Source organism: Notolepis coatsorum, assembly GCF_963971535.1.
Source record: "Notolepis coatsorum genome assembly, chromosome: 7".
NCBI classification, from domain to species: Eukaryota; Metazoa; Chordata; class Actinopteri; order Aulopiformes; family Paralepididae; genus Notolepis; species Notolepis coatsorum.
Window position 1 is genome coordinate 129,281,142 of NC_140171.1, and position 16,182 is coordinate 129,297,323.

The window sequence follows — 16,182 nt, forward strand, 5'->3', positions numbered from 1 at the left end:
TGGAGTGCAGCTACTGCTGCTACTTCCTGCCTGAGCCCCCCTCCGCGGGACCCTCCTTGCCCCCTGCTATCTTATCCTGGGCTGCTTTGTCCCTCGCAGCCTTGTCCCTCGCAGCCCCCTCAGCCAATTCACTATACACCTCCTTCCAGTCCAGACCTTTCAATCCCAGATGTTGAACCGCTATCCTAACAATCATCTTCACCATCTCTGTTCTACCCTTAGCCTCTGCCATACCAGTAACTACCCCTGCCACGAAGGCCACAATACCTAATTTCTCCTCCCTTCCCCTCTCTCTTTCCACCTGCTCTACCCTCACTGCCAAATGCCCTCCTTCAACCCCCTGCACCCTTTCTTGGCTACCCTGTCCTGCCCTGCTAACCGCCCCAGCATACGTCAACTTACCCTCCCTTCTCTCTCTCCGATCCGCGACCTCCTTCATCATCACCTCGCACCCCTAAACGCTACACTATGCTCCCCACCACAACTACAGCACTTCGGCTTCACTCCCTCTCCACAATTCCCATATTCATGTTCCCCGCCACACCTAGCGCACCTCAGCCCCTTCCTACACGTGGTAGCTATATGGCCAAACTCCTGGCACCTATAGCACCTAAGAGGATTATGAACAAATTCCCTAACCCTATACATCCTACGCCCTACAAACACCTCCCTAGGAACAACCCCACCCTCAAACGTAATCACTACCGTCCCCGTCACTGCCCTCTCTGCTCCCCTCTTCATCCTTTCTGCACTCTTAACTATGCCATTACGCCCGTTCTCCATTAGCTCTTCCACCAGCTGCTCTACTGTAACCTCAACCGGTACCCCAGCTATCACCCCCTTACATCCCCCCCCCCTCTTCTCCCCTACTCTCGCCACCTTACTTATACCCACCCCCCCAATGCTCCGCATCTTCCTAGCCACCTCCACCTGCCCCTCACTACCACACCCTACGGCCAGATTCCCATCCCACAAAACTCTCGCGTACTTTACCTCCCCTAATTGTCACAGTTGTCATTTTTATAGTCAGCTGGTTGGTGTTCTGAGCGAATGAGGTGGCTTTCTTCCAAATTAGCATGAAGAAAGGTTCAGGGCTTTAAAAAATGTCTATATAAGGTAAACAGTTGAAATGGCAAGGGTCTAGAATTACATCTGTCTCCTGGTAGTTTGTGACACATTTTAGTGTAACACACTGTTTTAATACCATATCATAATAACACATTTTAATGGTACACACATTTGTAGATATCTTATGGTTCTTATAGTAGATAAATGGATTGATTCATAGATATTATACATTATTCTAGATCCTGACAATGCCCCCTGGTCAGTGGTCAGCCAAAACCGTCACCTCATCAGTTCTTGGGCCTGTGGGGCTGTGTGGCTTTTTACCAACAGCTGTAGTGACCCTTCCGGTAACAAATAGATTTTGACACCTCAGTTTGGCCACAGACATGCTCAAATAAATACAGGCTGAGACCTGATAATAGGAAGACATGAATAAATGTATCTAGGGACATAAATAAATTGATTTTATCCCACAGGACACACACACACTGTACACTGTACATTGGAATACTGACAAAGCCATACTTGGTCTTTACTGTACAACTGGATTAGGACATTTGTAGGGGCCAGTTTCGAATTGCAGTCTCCCGTAGGTGTTCTTTGAAAGTGCTTTTGAAAGTGGGTAGTGATTTACATTCCTTTACAGCTTTGGGTAGGGCGTTCCACATTGATGTGGTATAATTGCTAAACGTGTTTAGTCCCTTGTTTGAGCCGAATCTGGGTTTAACATGATTTGTGGAGCTCCCTCTGGTGTTGTGATCGTGGTATTCACTGACCTTTGGGAAGTATTTTGACATGTACATGGGTACCTTGGTCGTGTAGTGTATCTTGTAGACCAGGCCCATTGCAAGTTGCTGTACTCTGTCGTCTACTCTAAGCCATCCTATAGGTTGGCAAAGTGGGCAGGGGTGAGGTGGGTTCTAGGAGTCAGGTCAAGCAGTAGTCTGACTAGTTTGTTTTGAGATGTTTGTAATTTGGTTTTTAGTGCCTTTGAGGTGCTTTGGTACCATGAGGTGCAAGCATAGTCGTAGTACCCTTGAATGAGTGCTCCTGCCAGAGTCTTCAGGGTATTCTTGTTTACCAGAGAAGAGATCCGGTACAAGAATCTAGTTCGTTGGTTGACTTTTTTTTATTACATTGGATGCCATTTTGTCACAGGAAAGATTAGCCTCTAGGATGGAACCCAGGTAGGTAATTTCATCTTTCCTTGTGACAATATTGTCACCCACTGTAACTGAGAAGCCGTCGGTCTTGCTGAGTTTGTTATTTGAACCGAAGAGAATGGACTCTGTTTTGCCCATGTGTAATGATAGTTTGTTGTCGGCGAGCCATATGCAGATTTTGCCTAGTTCCGAGCTGAGGGTTTTTTCAACCTGTAACTTGTTCTTGTCAGAGACCAGCAGGGCTGAGTCGTCCGCAAACAGGAACAAGTTGCAGTCACAAGCTGACGACATGTCATTTGCATAAATTAGGAACAGTAGCGGTCCTAGTATGCTTCCTTGTGGAACACCACAGTTCACTGTGAGGGGGGGGGAATAGGGTACCGTTTACCTCCACCATCTGTTCTCTCCCCTCCAGGTAGGATTGTATCCAGCTCACTGATAAACTATCAAAACCAATTGCTTTTAGCTTGTCAATCAGAATGGTGTGATTGACAGTGTCGAAGGCCTTTTGTAGGTCCAGCATGACCATGCCGCAGTATTTGCCCGCGTCCACCTCTTGCTTGATGTGGTCGTTCAAATAGAGAAGGCATGTGTCAGTGGAGTGGGATGTTCTGAAGCCAGATTGGAATTCGTAGATTAGATTTTTTTCCGCAAGGTACTTTTCGACCTGTTCGTATACTATTTTTTCCATGACTTTTGAGATGGATGTAAGGATAGAAACCTCATGGTACCAAAGCACCTCAAAGGCGCTAAAAACAAGATTACAAACATCACAAAACAAACTGGTCAGACTACTCCTTGACCTGACTCCTAAAACCCACCTCACCCCTGTCCACTTTGACTACCTAGGATGACTTAGAGTAGACGACAGAGTACAGCAACTTTCAATGGGCCTGGTCTACAAGATACACTACACCACTAAGGTACCCATGTACATGTCGAAATACTTCCCAAAGGTCAGTAAATTCCACGACCACAACACCAGAGGGAGTTCCACAAATCATGTTCAACCCAGATTCAGCCCAAACAAGGGACTAAACACACTTTGCAATTATGCCACAACAATGTGGAACGCCCTACCCACAGCCGTAAAATAATGTGAATCCCTACCCACCTTCAAAACCGCCCTCAAAGAGCACCCACAGAGGCTGCAATTCGAAACTGGCTGTATATCTGTATGTCGTGTACATATCATAAATGTCATGATGAGTTGAAAATGGGGGACCCTTTTCTCTGGTCTGCATCCAGGCTGCTCATTTGGAAGAGAGCCACCTCATTCGCTTAGAACACCAACCAGAGAAGTATAAATGTGATGGAAGAAGCTGGCCACACTCCTGCTGAGCCCAGAGCTGAGTAGAACCTGTAGAGCTGTTTGTGTAAATACTCTGTAATATTTAATATTCACTCTGTAATAAATATTTGATTGCTAAACCCTCTCCTCATCCTTCAAGGTCAATTAAAGAACGCAACAATATACTTGACTAGGTCATTCTGGACCATTCCAATTTTGAATATGAGTAGTGGTTTGTTTACGTCACCTGCAGTGAGGCTGCCACCCAGTGGAGACTTTGTGGTAATGACAGGAACATTCCTGAAGACAATGGAACTCCCAGAGGCAGAATATAAAAGCTGAGCCAGTCCCACTGCTGACACACAAGTTGACACAACGCAACACAAGCAACACTGAACACACTCCAGCTTCCCATCACAACAAGGGGACTCAACAGTCAGTGAAGATGCTGTGCTACTGTGGAGTCCAGCCTTCTCTCAGCCCCTGGACTTCTATTGGCCTGTGAGCAGTCTCTGGCCAGAGGTCTCACCTCTTCCCTGCCAGCGGGATAGACTCAGGGGCGGATTTAGGATTGTAGGAGATCCGGGGCTTAGCCCAGATGGGCCCCCCCCTTTTTTAATTTTTTTTTTTCTTATTTTTTTTTTTTTGGCAGGCAATGACCCCCTCCACAACAGAATTTTCTTGAATTTAATGAACCTGTACGTGCAATTTCCTGCAATATAGAGCCTTCAATCTTGACCAATAAAGCTGCTCTTTTCACTATAAAACTCAGTTAACCATAACGTAGTTATGGTTAGATTTATATATTGGGGGGGGATATATCATATTTTTCATATAATCAAAAAGTGGTGGAGCAAGATCATACCCCCCAAGTTCAATAGTGGGAGAGCAGAGATGCTCCGAATGCTCTTATGGCCTGGCGCCTATGATTCACTGATACAAAGTAAAATAGTGCAGTGCAATAAAATAGTTAGTAAAATAGAATAAAATAATGCAATAGTGCATTGCAATAAAATAGTTATCATTGTATTTTTTCGGGAGGCCGGTAAGGAGTGCATTACAGTAGTCGAGTTGGCTTGAGATAAAGGCATGGATCTGGTTTTCAGCGTCCTTTTGATTTATAAATGGCCGTACTTTAGCTATGTTTCTAAGGTGGAAGAATTAAGTTTTTGTCAACTTGTTGATTGTGATTTAAAGCTTAGGTCTGAGTCTACCATAACACCAAGACTTAACTCACTCAAATACAGTTAGCAGCTGGATAGACCACAGATGGAAATTAGCTTCTGCTAAATCTGGTGCAAACATATTTTCATGTAACAATGATGAATTGTAAAAAAAAAAAAAAAATTATTTTTTTAAATAGATTCTGGGTTTTTCAGAATACATCCGGGGCTTGAGCCCAGGTAGCCACCCCCTAGCTCCGCCCCTGGTAGACTGCAGAGAAACATGCAGACGCTCCACAGCAGTTTGAAGTTTTTGGACAAACTTCAACAGAAGATCTTGGGGGAGGTGGAGTGTGTCCCATGGGCCAAACCCTTTAGCTCAGCTGGTTAGTGCGGCCAACTGTGGACCCAGTGGTCCCAATTTCAAATCTACATGGTTACACTTCTACTTTGTCCAAACAATGACATAATTTTCTTTTTATATGATTGTATTTGATCAATAAATGTTCTGGAAATTGACCATGTATTTCCTTTTCTTTTACTTTTACTTTACTAACCCCAAAGAAAATGTATAAGTGGTGTTCTTTGTTGAGACGCGGTTGTTTGGAAATTCTGAGCATTGACAACATTTGTTCTGTGTTTGTTTCCATAATGATTCGTTTGTCACAATTTAGAATCTCAGACTCACAATGTTTGTATAGAAATACGCTAGAAATCCCCCAGAAACATAGGCCTACATCTAATAGTCACTTTAAACTGTAACCTACAGAATAGATGAGACAGTGGTGGTATCTTTGGTGGAATGTCTCTTTAACTTGTACCTACTCAGCTTGATATGGTGTATATTTGTAAATTGTTGCTGCTGCTAAACTGTATTGCACATTGCATTTTACCCACAGCTAATTATTGGACATTGCTCATTGCACATCACATAACATACTTTTCTTGTTGGAACTGTACATAGCCTTTTTGTTATTTAAATTTGATATGGTATAATATCTACATCCTGTTATCTGCACTGCACACCTATTTAGAACTATATAGTCATCTTGCTGTTATTTTATCTTATTAAATTTGTATTCTATGAACATTTTTATTGAATTTATATTATATTGGATGCTGCTATGGTCGAGGAACACAACCAAGTGAATTTCACTATTTTTGCTGTAAGGTACTGAACGACGTGACAATAAAATAATCTGAATCTGAAATCTGAATAATGTCGCACAGAATCCTCTAACAAAACAAAATAGCTTCAACTTATGGGACTCCAACATCCTAGATTTTTCACACTGTAAGCCTTTCCAATTAGTCATGATGTCACAGTTATGCAGGTGGATAGGAGTAAAGGCCTTACATCAGATATAAGAATGTAGGCACGGCAGGGCGGCTACGTGGCGTAGTGGGCAAGGCGCTCACCACGAAATGCTGGAAACGCTGGGCTCGTCAGTTCGAGCCCAGCGCTCCACATTTGCCTTCAGTTTAGCTGGTCGTCCGTACTAATACACATTGGCCATATTAGGGGGTGGGAAACTGATGGGTGGGGATCGGGCGTTGTGGACAGCGACTCCTACAGGTCGGTTGGTGCGCCTGCGCAGTAGAATCAGGAAGTGTCGGGGGCAGCGTGAGCCTCCCACGCGTTACTCCTCGCCACTGAGAGATCGAGCTGCGCAGGTGAAAAGATGCGACTGCTGTTACCTCAAGTACCGGAGGGGACTTGTGCTATGTATGACTTAGTCCACATTGCAGCCGGCTTGTGGGAGGCAAGAAACAGCGTCCGTGACAGGGGAGGGTTGAATTGGATGATACGAAATTGGGATGGGAGAAAAATATAGAAAATGGGAGAAAAAGTGGATAAAAAAAAAGAATGTAGGCACGGCAGAAGATTGAAACTTGAACAAATGATCAACTGAATATTGCAACTTCGTTCCATTGGCGTGACCAAGGTAGTGTCATAACAAACTTTTTTCACGTCTTTACATTACAAGCATTTGTTTTCTGGCCTATGGTATTTTCACCCAAACTCATACTATGCAGTTGATCATAGTAGTGGTTTGGTATTCCAGCTAACAGGGGTTGTGCTTATAGGGACTGCTACCTTAGCATTTCACTGAGCTGTAATACTTCTGAGATCCAAATGTTCTCAACTGTGGCCGTGGACGTTTGATTTAAAACATGGCAAGAGTAATCAACCGGAGGGACAGTTGTTGGAAAGCTAAAGAAATTGACAATGATGTCAGAAATAAATCCCACTGGGAACGGATGTATCAGATCAAATCAAATAAAATGTATTTGTAAGGCCCGACAACACACGTTAATGTCCCCATGGGCCGTACACGTCTTCTTTAAACAAGTCAAGAAGAAACATCACAATAAGTCAAGAACAAGTTATACACGTCAGGGGCACACATACATGCACATACTCACTTATAGGAAATAGGCATACACACACCTACATATACACATAGTTGAAGTATAGGCTTTCACTGACACATATGGGGGATACACATGTATATAGGAGACACACACATACGTAGCTGAGACGCACATATATATACACATCTGAGATATACACTCACATAGGGGGCAGAGGCACACATGGATACGAGACACACACAAGAGATAGGAGTACAGTCACATACCAGGAAGATGCACACACACACATATGAGGCATGTACACATGCATACATGTGTTGGAGACATGCGTGCATGCATGTTATCATGCACAACTGCATGTGTCTGGGGCGCTTTCTCTCACATGCAATATGGAGAAGGGTGGCATCCCGATAGAGGATGCAGCACATACCTGCTCGAAGGTAGTTCGGTCTATATGCAAAGTATATATATCAGGGATGTATACGCATAATGTATAGTATAGTATGTTTCTTTTTTCGTAAGTATTTTTTTATTTTCCATGTCAGTTGTTAATGTATTTGTATGAGTCCTTTACATGTTTTGTATGTTCTTACAAAAAAGAAAAAGGCAAATCCTGGAAATTGCATATGATGATGTGGAAAGAGATGTTTTGAATATTGGAGAGATTTGTGCAAAAAATATAAAAAAAAAAAAAAAAAAAAAAAAACAATAAGTCAAGAACAAAACAAGAACACCATGAGGTAATTTTTTTTTTAATAAATGGAAAATAAATGCAACACTCCCAGACATACCCCACGCGAAGGTAAGGAAAAACTCACTAAAACCTAGCAATAGGAAAAAATGCACCACAGGCAATGTGGAGGCGAGAAACCTTAGAAGGGCCATTCAAGGGGGGATCTCCCTTCTTAGATGTCGGTGATAGTAGTGTTGCAGTAAAAACAGGCGAAGAGTTGTTAAGCATGCACTCATGTGTGTAGTGAAACACAGATGAGTGCATGCGATAGCAACTGAACATTTTGAAAGAACTACTTAAGCCTTAACCCTTTGCTTTTCTTTATCATAAATCGATCAATAGAGACCGTATTAGATCCCCAATTATCATATCATGGAGTATCATTGGAAAGCCACACTCATTGGCTACAACCCTGTGCAAGGATTTTCGAGATCGCCAAATGATTGACGGAGCTAGAGTCCCGGGAGTCGGGGGTGGTAATGTGTACTCTTGCATACTTTGGGGCACGCCTCACATATTGGCATGTAACTCGAGAACCGCTGAACGGATTCTGTCACCTGAAAGGGCAATCGACAGGCAACAAATAGGGATTTAATTCTATCTATATATTGTATTAAAAGAAATGCACACCCGAGCCACTAGAGGTCGGAAAAGTGGCATCGCGAATCGTCCACATGTGGATGTTAACACATTCCCTGCCACGCAATTTGAGCATCTTATACCACTCTCTGCCAGCACTGTAAGCCTATGGAGATGTTCACCTTATTTGCAGGGCTATAACTTTTTTAATTGTATTGCTAAATTGACATTACTATGGCCCATTCAACATCGATTATCTATCGTTCAGGATGTAGGAACGTTTTACTTTTTCATTCATAGATTCATACGAAAATACCGTCTAGAATATAAATATGTTTTTATCGTTTTCTGCAGTAATTCCTAGAACGTGAGATATAGGCATAAACGCATATTATAGATGATCAAATGCCGTTTGTTGGCGATACACGCTATATTAAAAATTTCAACTGTACATGATCCTAAACGTTATGACTGATCATGCGCGGATGAACGGAGGGGGGGTCGTTTATAATTCCGTGATCATCAGTAAATGCTTTATGTAGTATGGGTGATATATTGATCAGAGCAGTTTGCATGGATAATAATAAACAAACGCGCTGAAAATGACGTCAGTGTCCTCTTACCGTTCGACGATGAGACTGGAGGAAAAAGATCCCACTTATTTGACGCAATCTCCTAAATCCATTTCCGGTTTGTATAATCATAATAAACGGCCAAATCGTCTCAATTATTGCGTTATGACAGCGATCGCTACACACAGACGTGTGTATACAGTCCCGCAACAATATGTGAGTGCCGGACGCATTTCCCAGACGCACCGAGATCGACTCGTCCATTTTCGGTTTGGCAACTCGCCGATCATCCACCAGGCGGCAGTATTGAAGCGTTGCAGAGTTGTGCATGCTCCAACTGCATCAGATGAGGCTCCGTGAGGGAATTATGAATAACATGGCGAAAAAATGAAATATGATGTCAATAACGTTGTACGCCGTGGATTGGCAGAATTCGCATGAACTTGAAACACGTCGTAAGAGGGGAGCTCCAGTAGCTCACCGCGTATCTCGGCGCTATTTCGGCGTCGGGGACAACCGTGCGCGTCACGGATCTGTGGTACACGAGTTCGACTCCCGGACTCGCCGTATTTTCTCAGAGTGTCTTTCCCCGATCTATATCCCATTCAACCTGTTTCTGTCGGTCATGCTTGACCAGAAAAAGCGATAAACGCTAAAAAGAACCAGCTGACTGGTCAAAGTAAAAAAAAAGAAAAAAGAAACACGTCGTAAGCCGTTTCCGGCGTGGGATGTGTTAAGAGGTTAATGTTTTTTTTATTTAATTTCTTTGTAGCCAAGAGTAAAGACCATAACCCTATCAAAAACAGTAGTCAAAGTGTATATTTTCATTTTTACCGATGTTTTATACGATTAATCGGAAATACGAATTTATCAGAAAAATGCTAATTATCGTAAAACCGCAAGGAAATGACTAAATCCAGATTCAACCCTGCCATTGGAAAGAGGAGCATTTTCCCTATCCATAGATAAGGCCATAATAAGGTCAAGGTCAAGTTCAAGGTCAAATATGAATTCATAATTAAAATCGATTATCATTTATTACTGTATCTACAAATCCTTCTGTTTAATCATCTTCCCTTTATTCATTTGCTTAGATTTATTTTACACTTGATCTCAATAAGGTGGTGAATGAGCTCAGTGAGCGACCTCGGTTACGGCACAATTGTAACATGGTGTTATTCACCGGCAAAGATGCAAAAATAAATCATAATTTATATTCTCCTTTTCTTCATTACAATTTACTCAAGCCTAGTAACAGACATACCCCCAGGTCCCTAGATGTTCCTAGATACCAAGAACATGCTAATTGACCTTGCAGAAGTGGAGCAATCTTCCATTTACTTAGGCATGTACCTTTAGGCGAAATAGGGCTACAGCTTAACAGGTTAAAGATAGAGCTGATAGCGGATCTATTTGAGGCACAGGGGCGGCGCAAAGAGGGTTGCGTCCTCCCGGTCTTAATCATGGGACGTTCAACACTCCGGTCATCACTCCGAGGCAGCTGGAGACAGGGAGACAGGGGGTAGCCCAGAGAGGGTTGCATACTCCCGGTCATCATCACGGGACGTCCAACACTCCGGTCATCCCTACGAGACAGCCGGAAACAGGGAAACTGGGGGGCACGCAGAGAGGGTCGCATCCTCCCGGTCTTCATCACGGGACGTCCAACACTCCGGTCATCACTCCGGGACAGCCACTCACAGGGAGACAGGGAGATGGGACAGGCGTTAGACAGCTCGCGTGATTGTGATGGGCGGACATAGCAATAGATACAAGTGGTAAGAATATATGTGAATAGAATAGATATATGAAGTAAGCATATTATGTGAATAGAATAGAAGTACTTAACCCAGCAATGAAACCACGTTGACAGACCACGGACAGAAGACGGTAAGAAGCTGATCCATGGCCTTGTGGTGCACGTAGAACGTCACTGCAATCTTGGCCAAGACCCAGAGACATCCACCACCTTGGTCAGCACTACGAGACAAGCACTCAGAGAGATGGAGGGGGGGGGGGGGGTTGGAACAGGGGTTAGAGAGTTCCCATGTTTGTAGTGGGCGGAGATGGAGCAATAAATACATGTAGTGAGCATATGCATACATGGTGACAGTAGAATCATAGTATATAAGAAAATTGTGAAATAGAGTAATAGATAGAACTACAGGAGATAAGCTCCCTTTGGAAGTACAGATACAGACAACACCGGCAACCAATATGGATGTCAACTCCGTTATTAAAATATCGCAACCCTTTTTTATTTGATTTGTAAATTTGATTTGATTATTTTCATTGTTTGCCCCCCCCCCCCACCAACTACATTTGTTAACTCTTTCTGGTACACAGGTCTTTCATGGGTCTTTCAAATAATTGGTTGTTGAAGGTCACACAGAATAGCAACTTGAATGGTCTCTTTATTTATCCATGCATGATCACACAACACAATCAAAGAGAGAGAGAAATCACAAAGGTTATATTATTATACAGTAGGAGGCGAATGTCCTCTTGAAGTAAACAGAGATATTGTTGTCATCAATCTCATCCACAGCTGGCTCTGTTGCCTCCTCTCCCTTTCTGTGGAGAAATCCAAATATTTGATATTAATAATCACGCAGTGCTATAATGAATATTGGATATTGTAGCAGCCAATGGGATAATGGACTCTGATGATACTGACAGGCATGCAGTGGCAGGTAACATACAGTACCAAGAATACACTGTTCACTATGTGTGTGAGGTACATTTGGCAATAAGGTCCTGGATCGTGCTACATTCTATTCTGTAGGGGTGGGGGAAAATTTGATAGTGATATTTTGCATGCCGATATTATATCGATACACTGATGGCAAGTATCAATCCCATTTTGCTGCAATAAGAATTATTGGAGTGAGGTGAACAGACTAACAACCTTACTGTATCATATTAGATAAAACAGATGTATATTTTCATTGCAGTTGTTGAATTTGCTGTCGAAAAAAGGTAAAACGGAACTTCCGGTTTGCGACGTTCTGGTGAGCAGCCACATGAAAGAGCGAAAGAACAATTCAAAACGAAATAGAAAGAGCGAAAGAACAATTCAAAACTAAATAAAAAGTGAAGATTCGAGGACAAAAGGAAGAAGGAAGAATGAACACGAGGACAAATGAAAGAAAAGCAACCCCAGATGAAGTAAATACACAGATGGAAAAGACTCAACACGAGGCAATGATGCAACAGGTAGAACAAGCTAGCGGGACGCATGAACACTTAAGGTAACCTACTTGCGTTCAGCGTTTCTCTGATTGGCCATGACGCCCATGTGACCGCGGCAGAGCGGAAATAGGCTGCTGCTCCGGCGAAAGAAAGACAGGCATTCTATTGCCATGCTCTGCGACAAACTCTAACCTTAACCAACTCCGAAAGAATGCCTAAACTTAACCCTAACCTTAACCAACTCCGAAAGAATGCCTAAACTTAACCCTAACCTTAACCAACTCCGAAAGAATGCCTAAACTTAACCGGCGAAAGAAAGATAGGCATTCTATTGCCATGCTCTAAGACAAACTCTAACCTTAACCAACTCCGAAAGAATGCCTAAACTTAACCCTAACTTTAACCAACTCCGAAAGAATGCCTAAACTTAACCGGCGAAAGAAAGACGTTTATATAGAGAGGCGATAAATTAATTAAACGTAAAAAAAAAGAAGAAGAAATTGAAGTGATTCGAACTTGTCACCAACTGGACCGCAGGCTCTACAGCAAGCTGGCGAACGAGTTGAGCTAACCGTCGATGTTAAAACAGGGGGGATTGCGTGCGGCAACCTGCGCGCCACTGCCGCTCTGCCGCTGCCACCTGCCGCTGCCGCGTCGCCGCGGGGGCGTGCTAGGCGTGGTCACGTGGGGCGCTGAACGCAAGAAGGTTGCCTTAAGTAATGAAGCTAGCGGAACGCTGAATGTCAGTGCAGAGAAGCTACAGGCTAACATACAAACTAGCTTACAAGCTAACATAGAGGCTAACCAGGCCACCACGCAGATTGGATTAGGAGAAATGTGGAGCATACAATGTAACACTGAAAAATCCAACGGAGGTGGCAATGAAGCGTCGGAGCTATGTAGAAATAAAGAAAATTCTGAAAAAGAAAGGAACCAGGTCCCAACAACATGCAGGAGGCGGCGAGGGACACGGCGCGGAGAGGATGGAAGGTGCCGGGAGGGGAAGGAGAGAGGCCTACGCTGACGCAGAGGATGGAGAAGGCGCGCAGGTGGACCAGAACCGAGAGACGAGGACGAGGAGAGGAGGACGGGAGGAGGAAAAGAGGGGACCTGAACCGATTCAAAGCAGATCAAATATGAAGAACGACACTGAGACACGAGAAAGGGGCATGAAGGGCCACAGTGATCCAAGGAAAGATGCAAGACAAAATCAACGTGGAAGAGTACCCAATACAAACATACACACGGGGGACCTGGGGATGAGAATATGCAACAGAGGAAAGATAATTGAACAGTTACCCCAAGAAGTATAAGAAAACTATAACACCAGAATTTAGAATAAATAACACTATGATTTACAATACACACGTTATAGACAAACGATTAGATTTTTTTTTAAAAGGGACACGCTGATTAGGAAACATATTGGGGAATAATACACGATGGACTGGTATGAAGGAACTACAGGATTACACACGACACACAATACAAATGAACATGAGCATAAGAAAGACAAATTCAGAACATTGACCGGGAGTTCTGAGGCCGTCCACAGAACGAATGTTGGACTTATATAGTGCGCACTTCGCCACTAGGGGGAGCCCTCTCACTAGGAGAGCCATTACTCCCCACCCTTCCAACGGGGAACAGAGGGATACGATTAAGATCCTCTAACACCATGGGAGCACCAAATGTTGTCTTTTTTTTCTTCTTTTTTTTCCCTTCTTTGAGTTATGTTAGAATAGCAGTTGCTTTGAATGTGCACATGATCATCTGTGAAGGACAAAAATTCAAAACAATTTGGACAATAATAGGGGCTTGGGAGAATCTCCATTGGGGATAACTCCGTCACTAGGGGGGGGGGGGCTCTCCCTAGGAGAGCTGATTACCCTCCAACCCGCCAACGAGGGCAAAACTGGTGTGGGATATTCGTGGATATCCTGAAGAAGAATGTTCTCAGTCAACCGAGGTTCAGTTAATAACAAAGGTTTATTAACCAAACAGATAGAAATATACATAGTACATAGAGAGAATGGCTGAGGGGCTCTCCCCAGGTGATCAGCTGAAATGACCCAGGTAAAGACCTCGATTGTGGTCGGGAGGAGCCCTATATAGTTAAAAGGGGGGGGGGATGTGGTCCCATTTGATAGGTCAATTGGGTGTGGGAGGGGCACACAGGTAAGGGGACACAGGGGAGGGGAATGTCTTTACATGAGGGCATTATATTATTCCACAGTTACTCACTTTTCTCTATTATAATGTGGGTGAGATTAATGTATTGGGGGATCAATATATTATTCCACAGGCTCCTCCCGACCACAATCGAGGTCTTTACCTGGGTCATTTCAGCTGATCACCTGGGGAGAGCCCCTCAGCCATTCTCTCTATGTACTATGTATATTTCTATCTGTTTGGTTAATAAACCTTTGTTATTAACTGAACCTCGGTTGACTGAGAACATTCTTCTTCAGGATATCCACGAATATCCCACACTGGGAAGTGCTAATTATATGGCCTATTTTGTTTTCATTTTTATTTTGTAAGTCATGTTAGAACAGCTGTTGCTATAAATGTACATAGTGATATCAGTGACATGAGAGGTACAGAAGTGGGCAGGCTTTGTTCAGTGGGGGGGAATGTCGGGGGGAGAGACCATCGTTCCGGCGGTTCGACCCGGGAGAGGGGGACCTTGCGTGTTGTGGGGTCGGTACGGGTGGGGTGGGGCTCCTTGGGACCCTTGGCCGCCGTAGCCTGGGCGGTCTGGTCGCCGGGCCGGGGGGACACCGGGCTTGGGGTCGCGGGGGGTCTGGGGGCCATTGAGGGGTGGTGCTCTGGCCTTCTGCGGGCCTGGGCTTGGAGTTCTCGTGGGCCGGGGGCCTGGCGGTCGGGGTGGGGGCTCTAGGTGCTCAGCTCCGCGCGTGGTGGACCTGGGATATGGGGGTGTTCTGTTTCTCGGGGATGATGGCGGGAGGGAGGGGTTTCTCTTATGGGGGTCAGAGTGGCTGAGCTTTGCCCAGTGGGGTCGTGTGCCGTTGTGGGGTCGTGTGCGTGGGGTAGGGTTCTCTGTGACATGGGAGGTAGCAGGCTTGGCTCGGTGGGGGGGGAGTGCCCTCTCCTCTCCTCTACTGGGCCTGGCCCAATTTAATTCAAGGGACCCGTGTCACTGGTACCCCAAAGTACCCCAAAATACCCCAAAATACCCCAAAGTACCCCAAAATACCCCAAAGTACCAGAAAATACCTCAACTTAATGTAATTTGTTGGGTTACTTGCATCCTTCCCTGGTTTCCTTATTGGAATTATAACCGCCTCCTTCCAACTCACTGGTAATCTGCCTTCCTCCCACACCTTATTATATAGTCCCAATCATTTACTCAGCCCGTCTGCCCCAAGTGTTTTATCATCTCATAACAAATGTTATCCTTCCCTGGTGCAGTCCTACCAGCTTTATCCAATGTCCTTTTGAACTCTTCCATTGTAAATGGAACCTCCTGCACACCTCCATTATTTTCCTTCCTCCTCAACGCCTCTGTTTTCAGATTTTGTTTTCTCCCTACCCCTTTTTGCCCCCTCAGACAAATTATTTGAACTATGTACCTTAACAAAACAGTTTGCCAATAATTCAGCTTTTTCTTTGTTAGTCACTGCTTTCCTCTTTATTTTACCTTTACTCCGTACATGTCGAAATACTTCCCAAAGGTCAGTGAATACCACGACCACAACACCAGAGGGAGTTCCACAAACCATGTGCAACCCAGATTCGGCACAAACAAGGGACTAAACACGTTTCGCAATTATGCCACAACAATGTGGAACGCCCTACCCACAGCAGTAAAAAGATGTGAATCCCTACCCACATCAAAAACCGCTCTTAAAGAGCACCTACGGGAGGCTGCAATTAGAAACTGGTCACCGTAAATGTGTCCAACCCACCCCCTCCTAATAGACAAGTCTCCTCCCCACCGTATGTATATATTTTCTCCCACCCACCCACCCCCTCCTAATGTAGTCTCCTCCCCATCATACGTATATATTTTCTGTTAGGA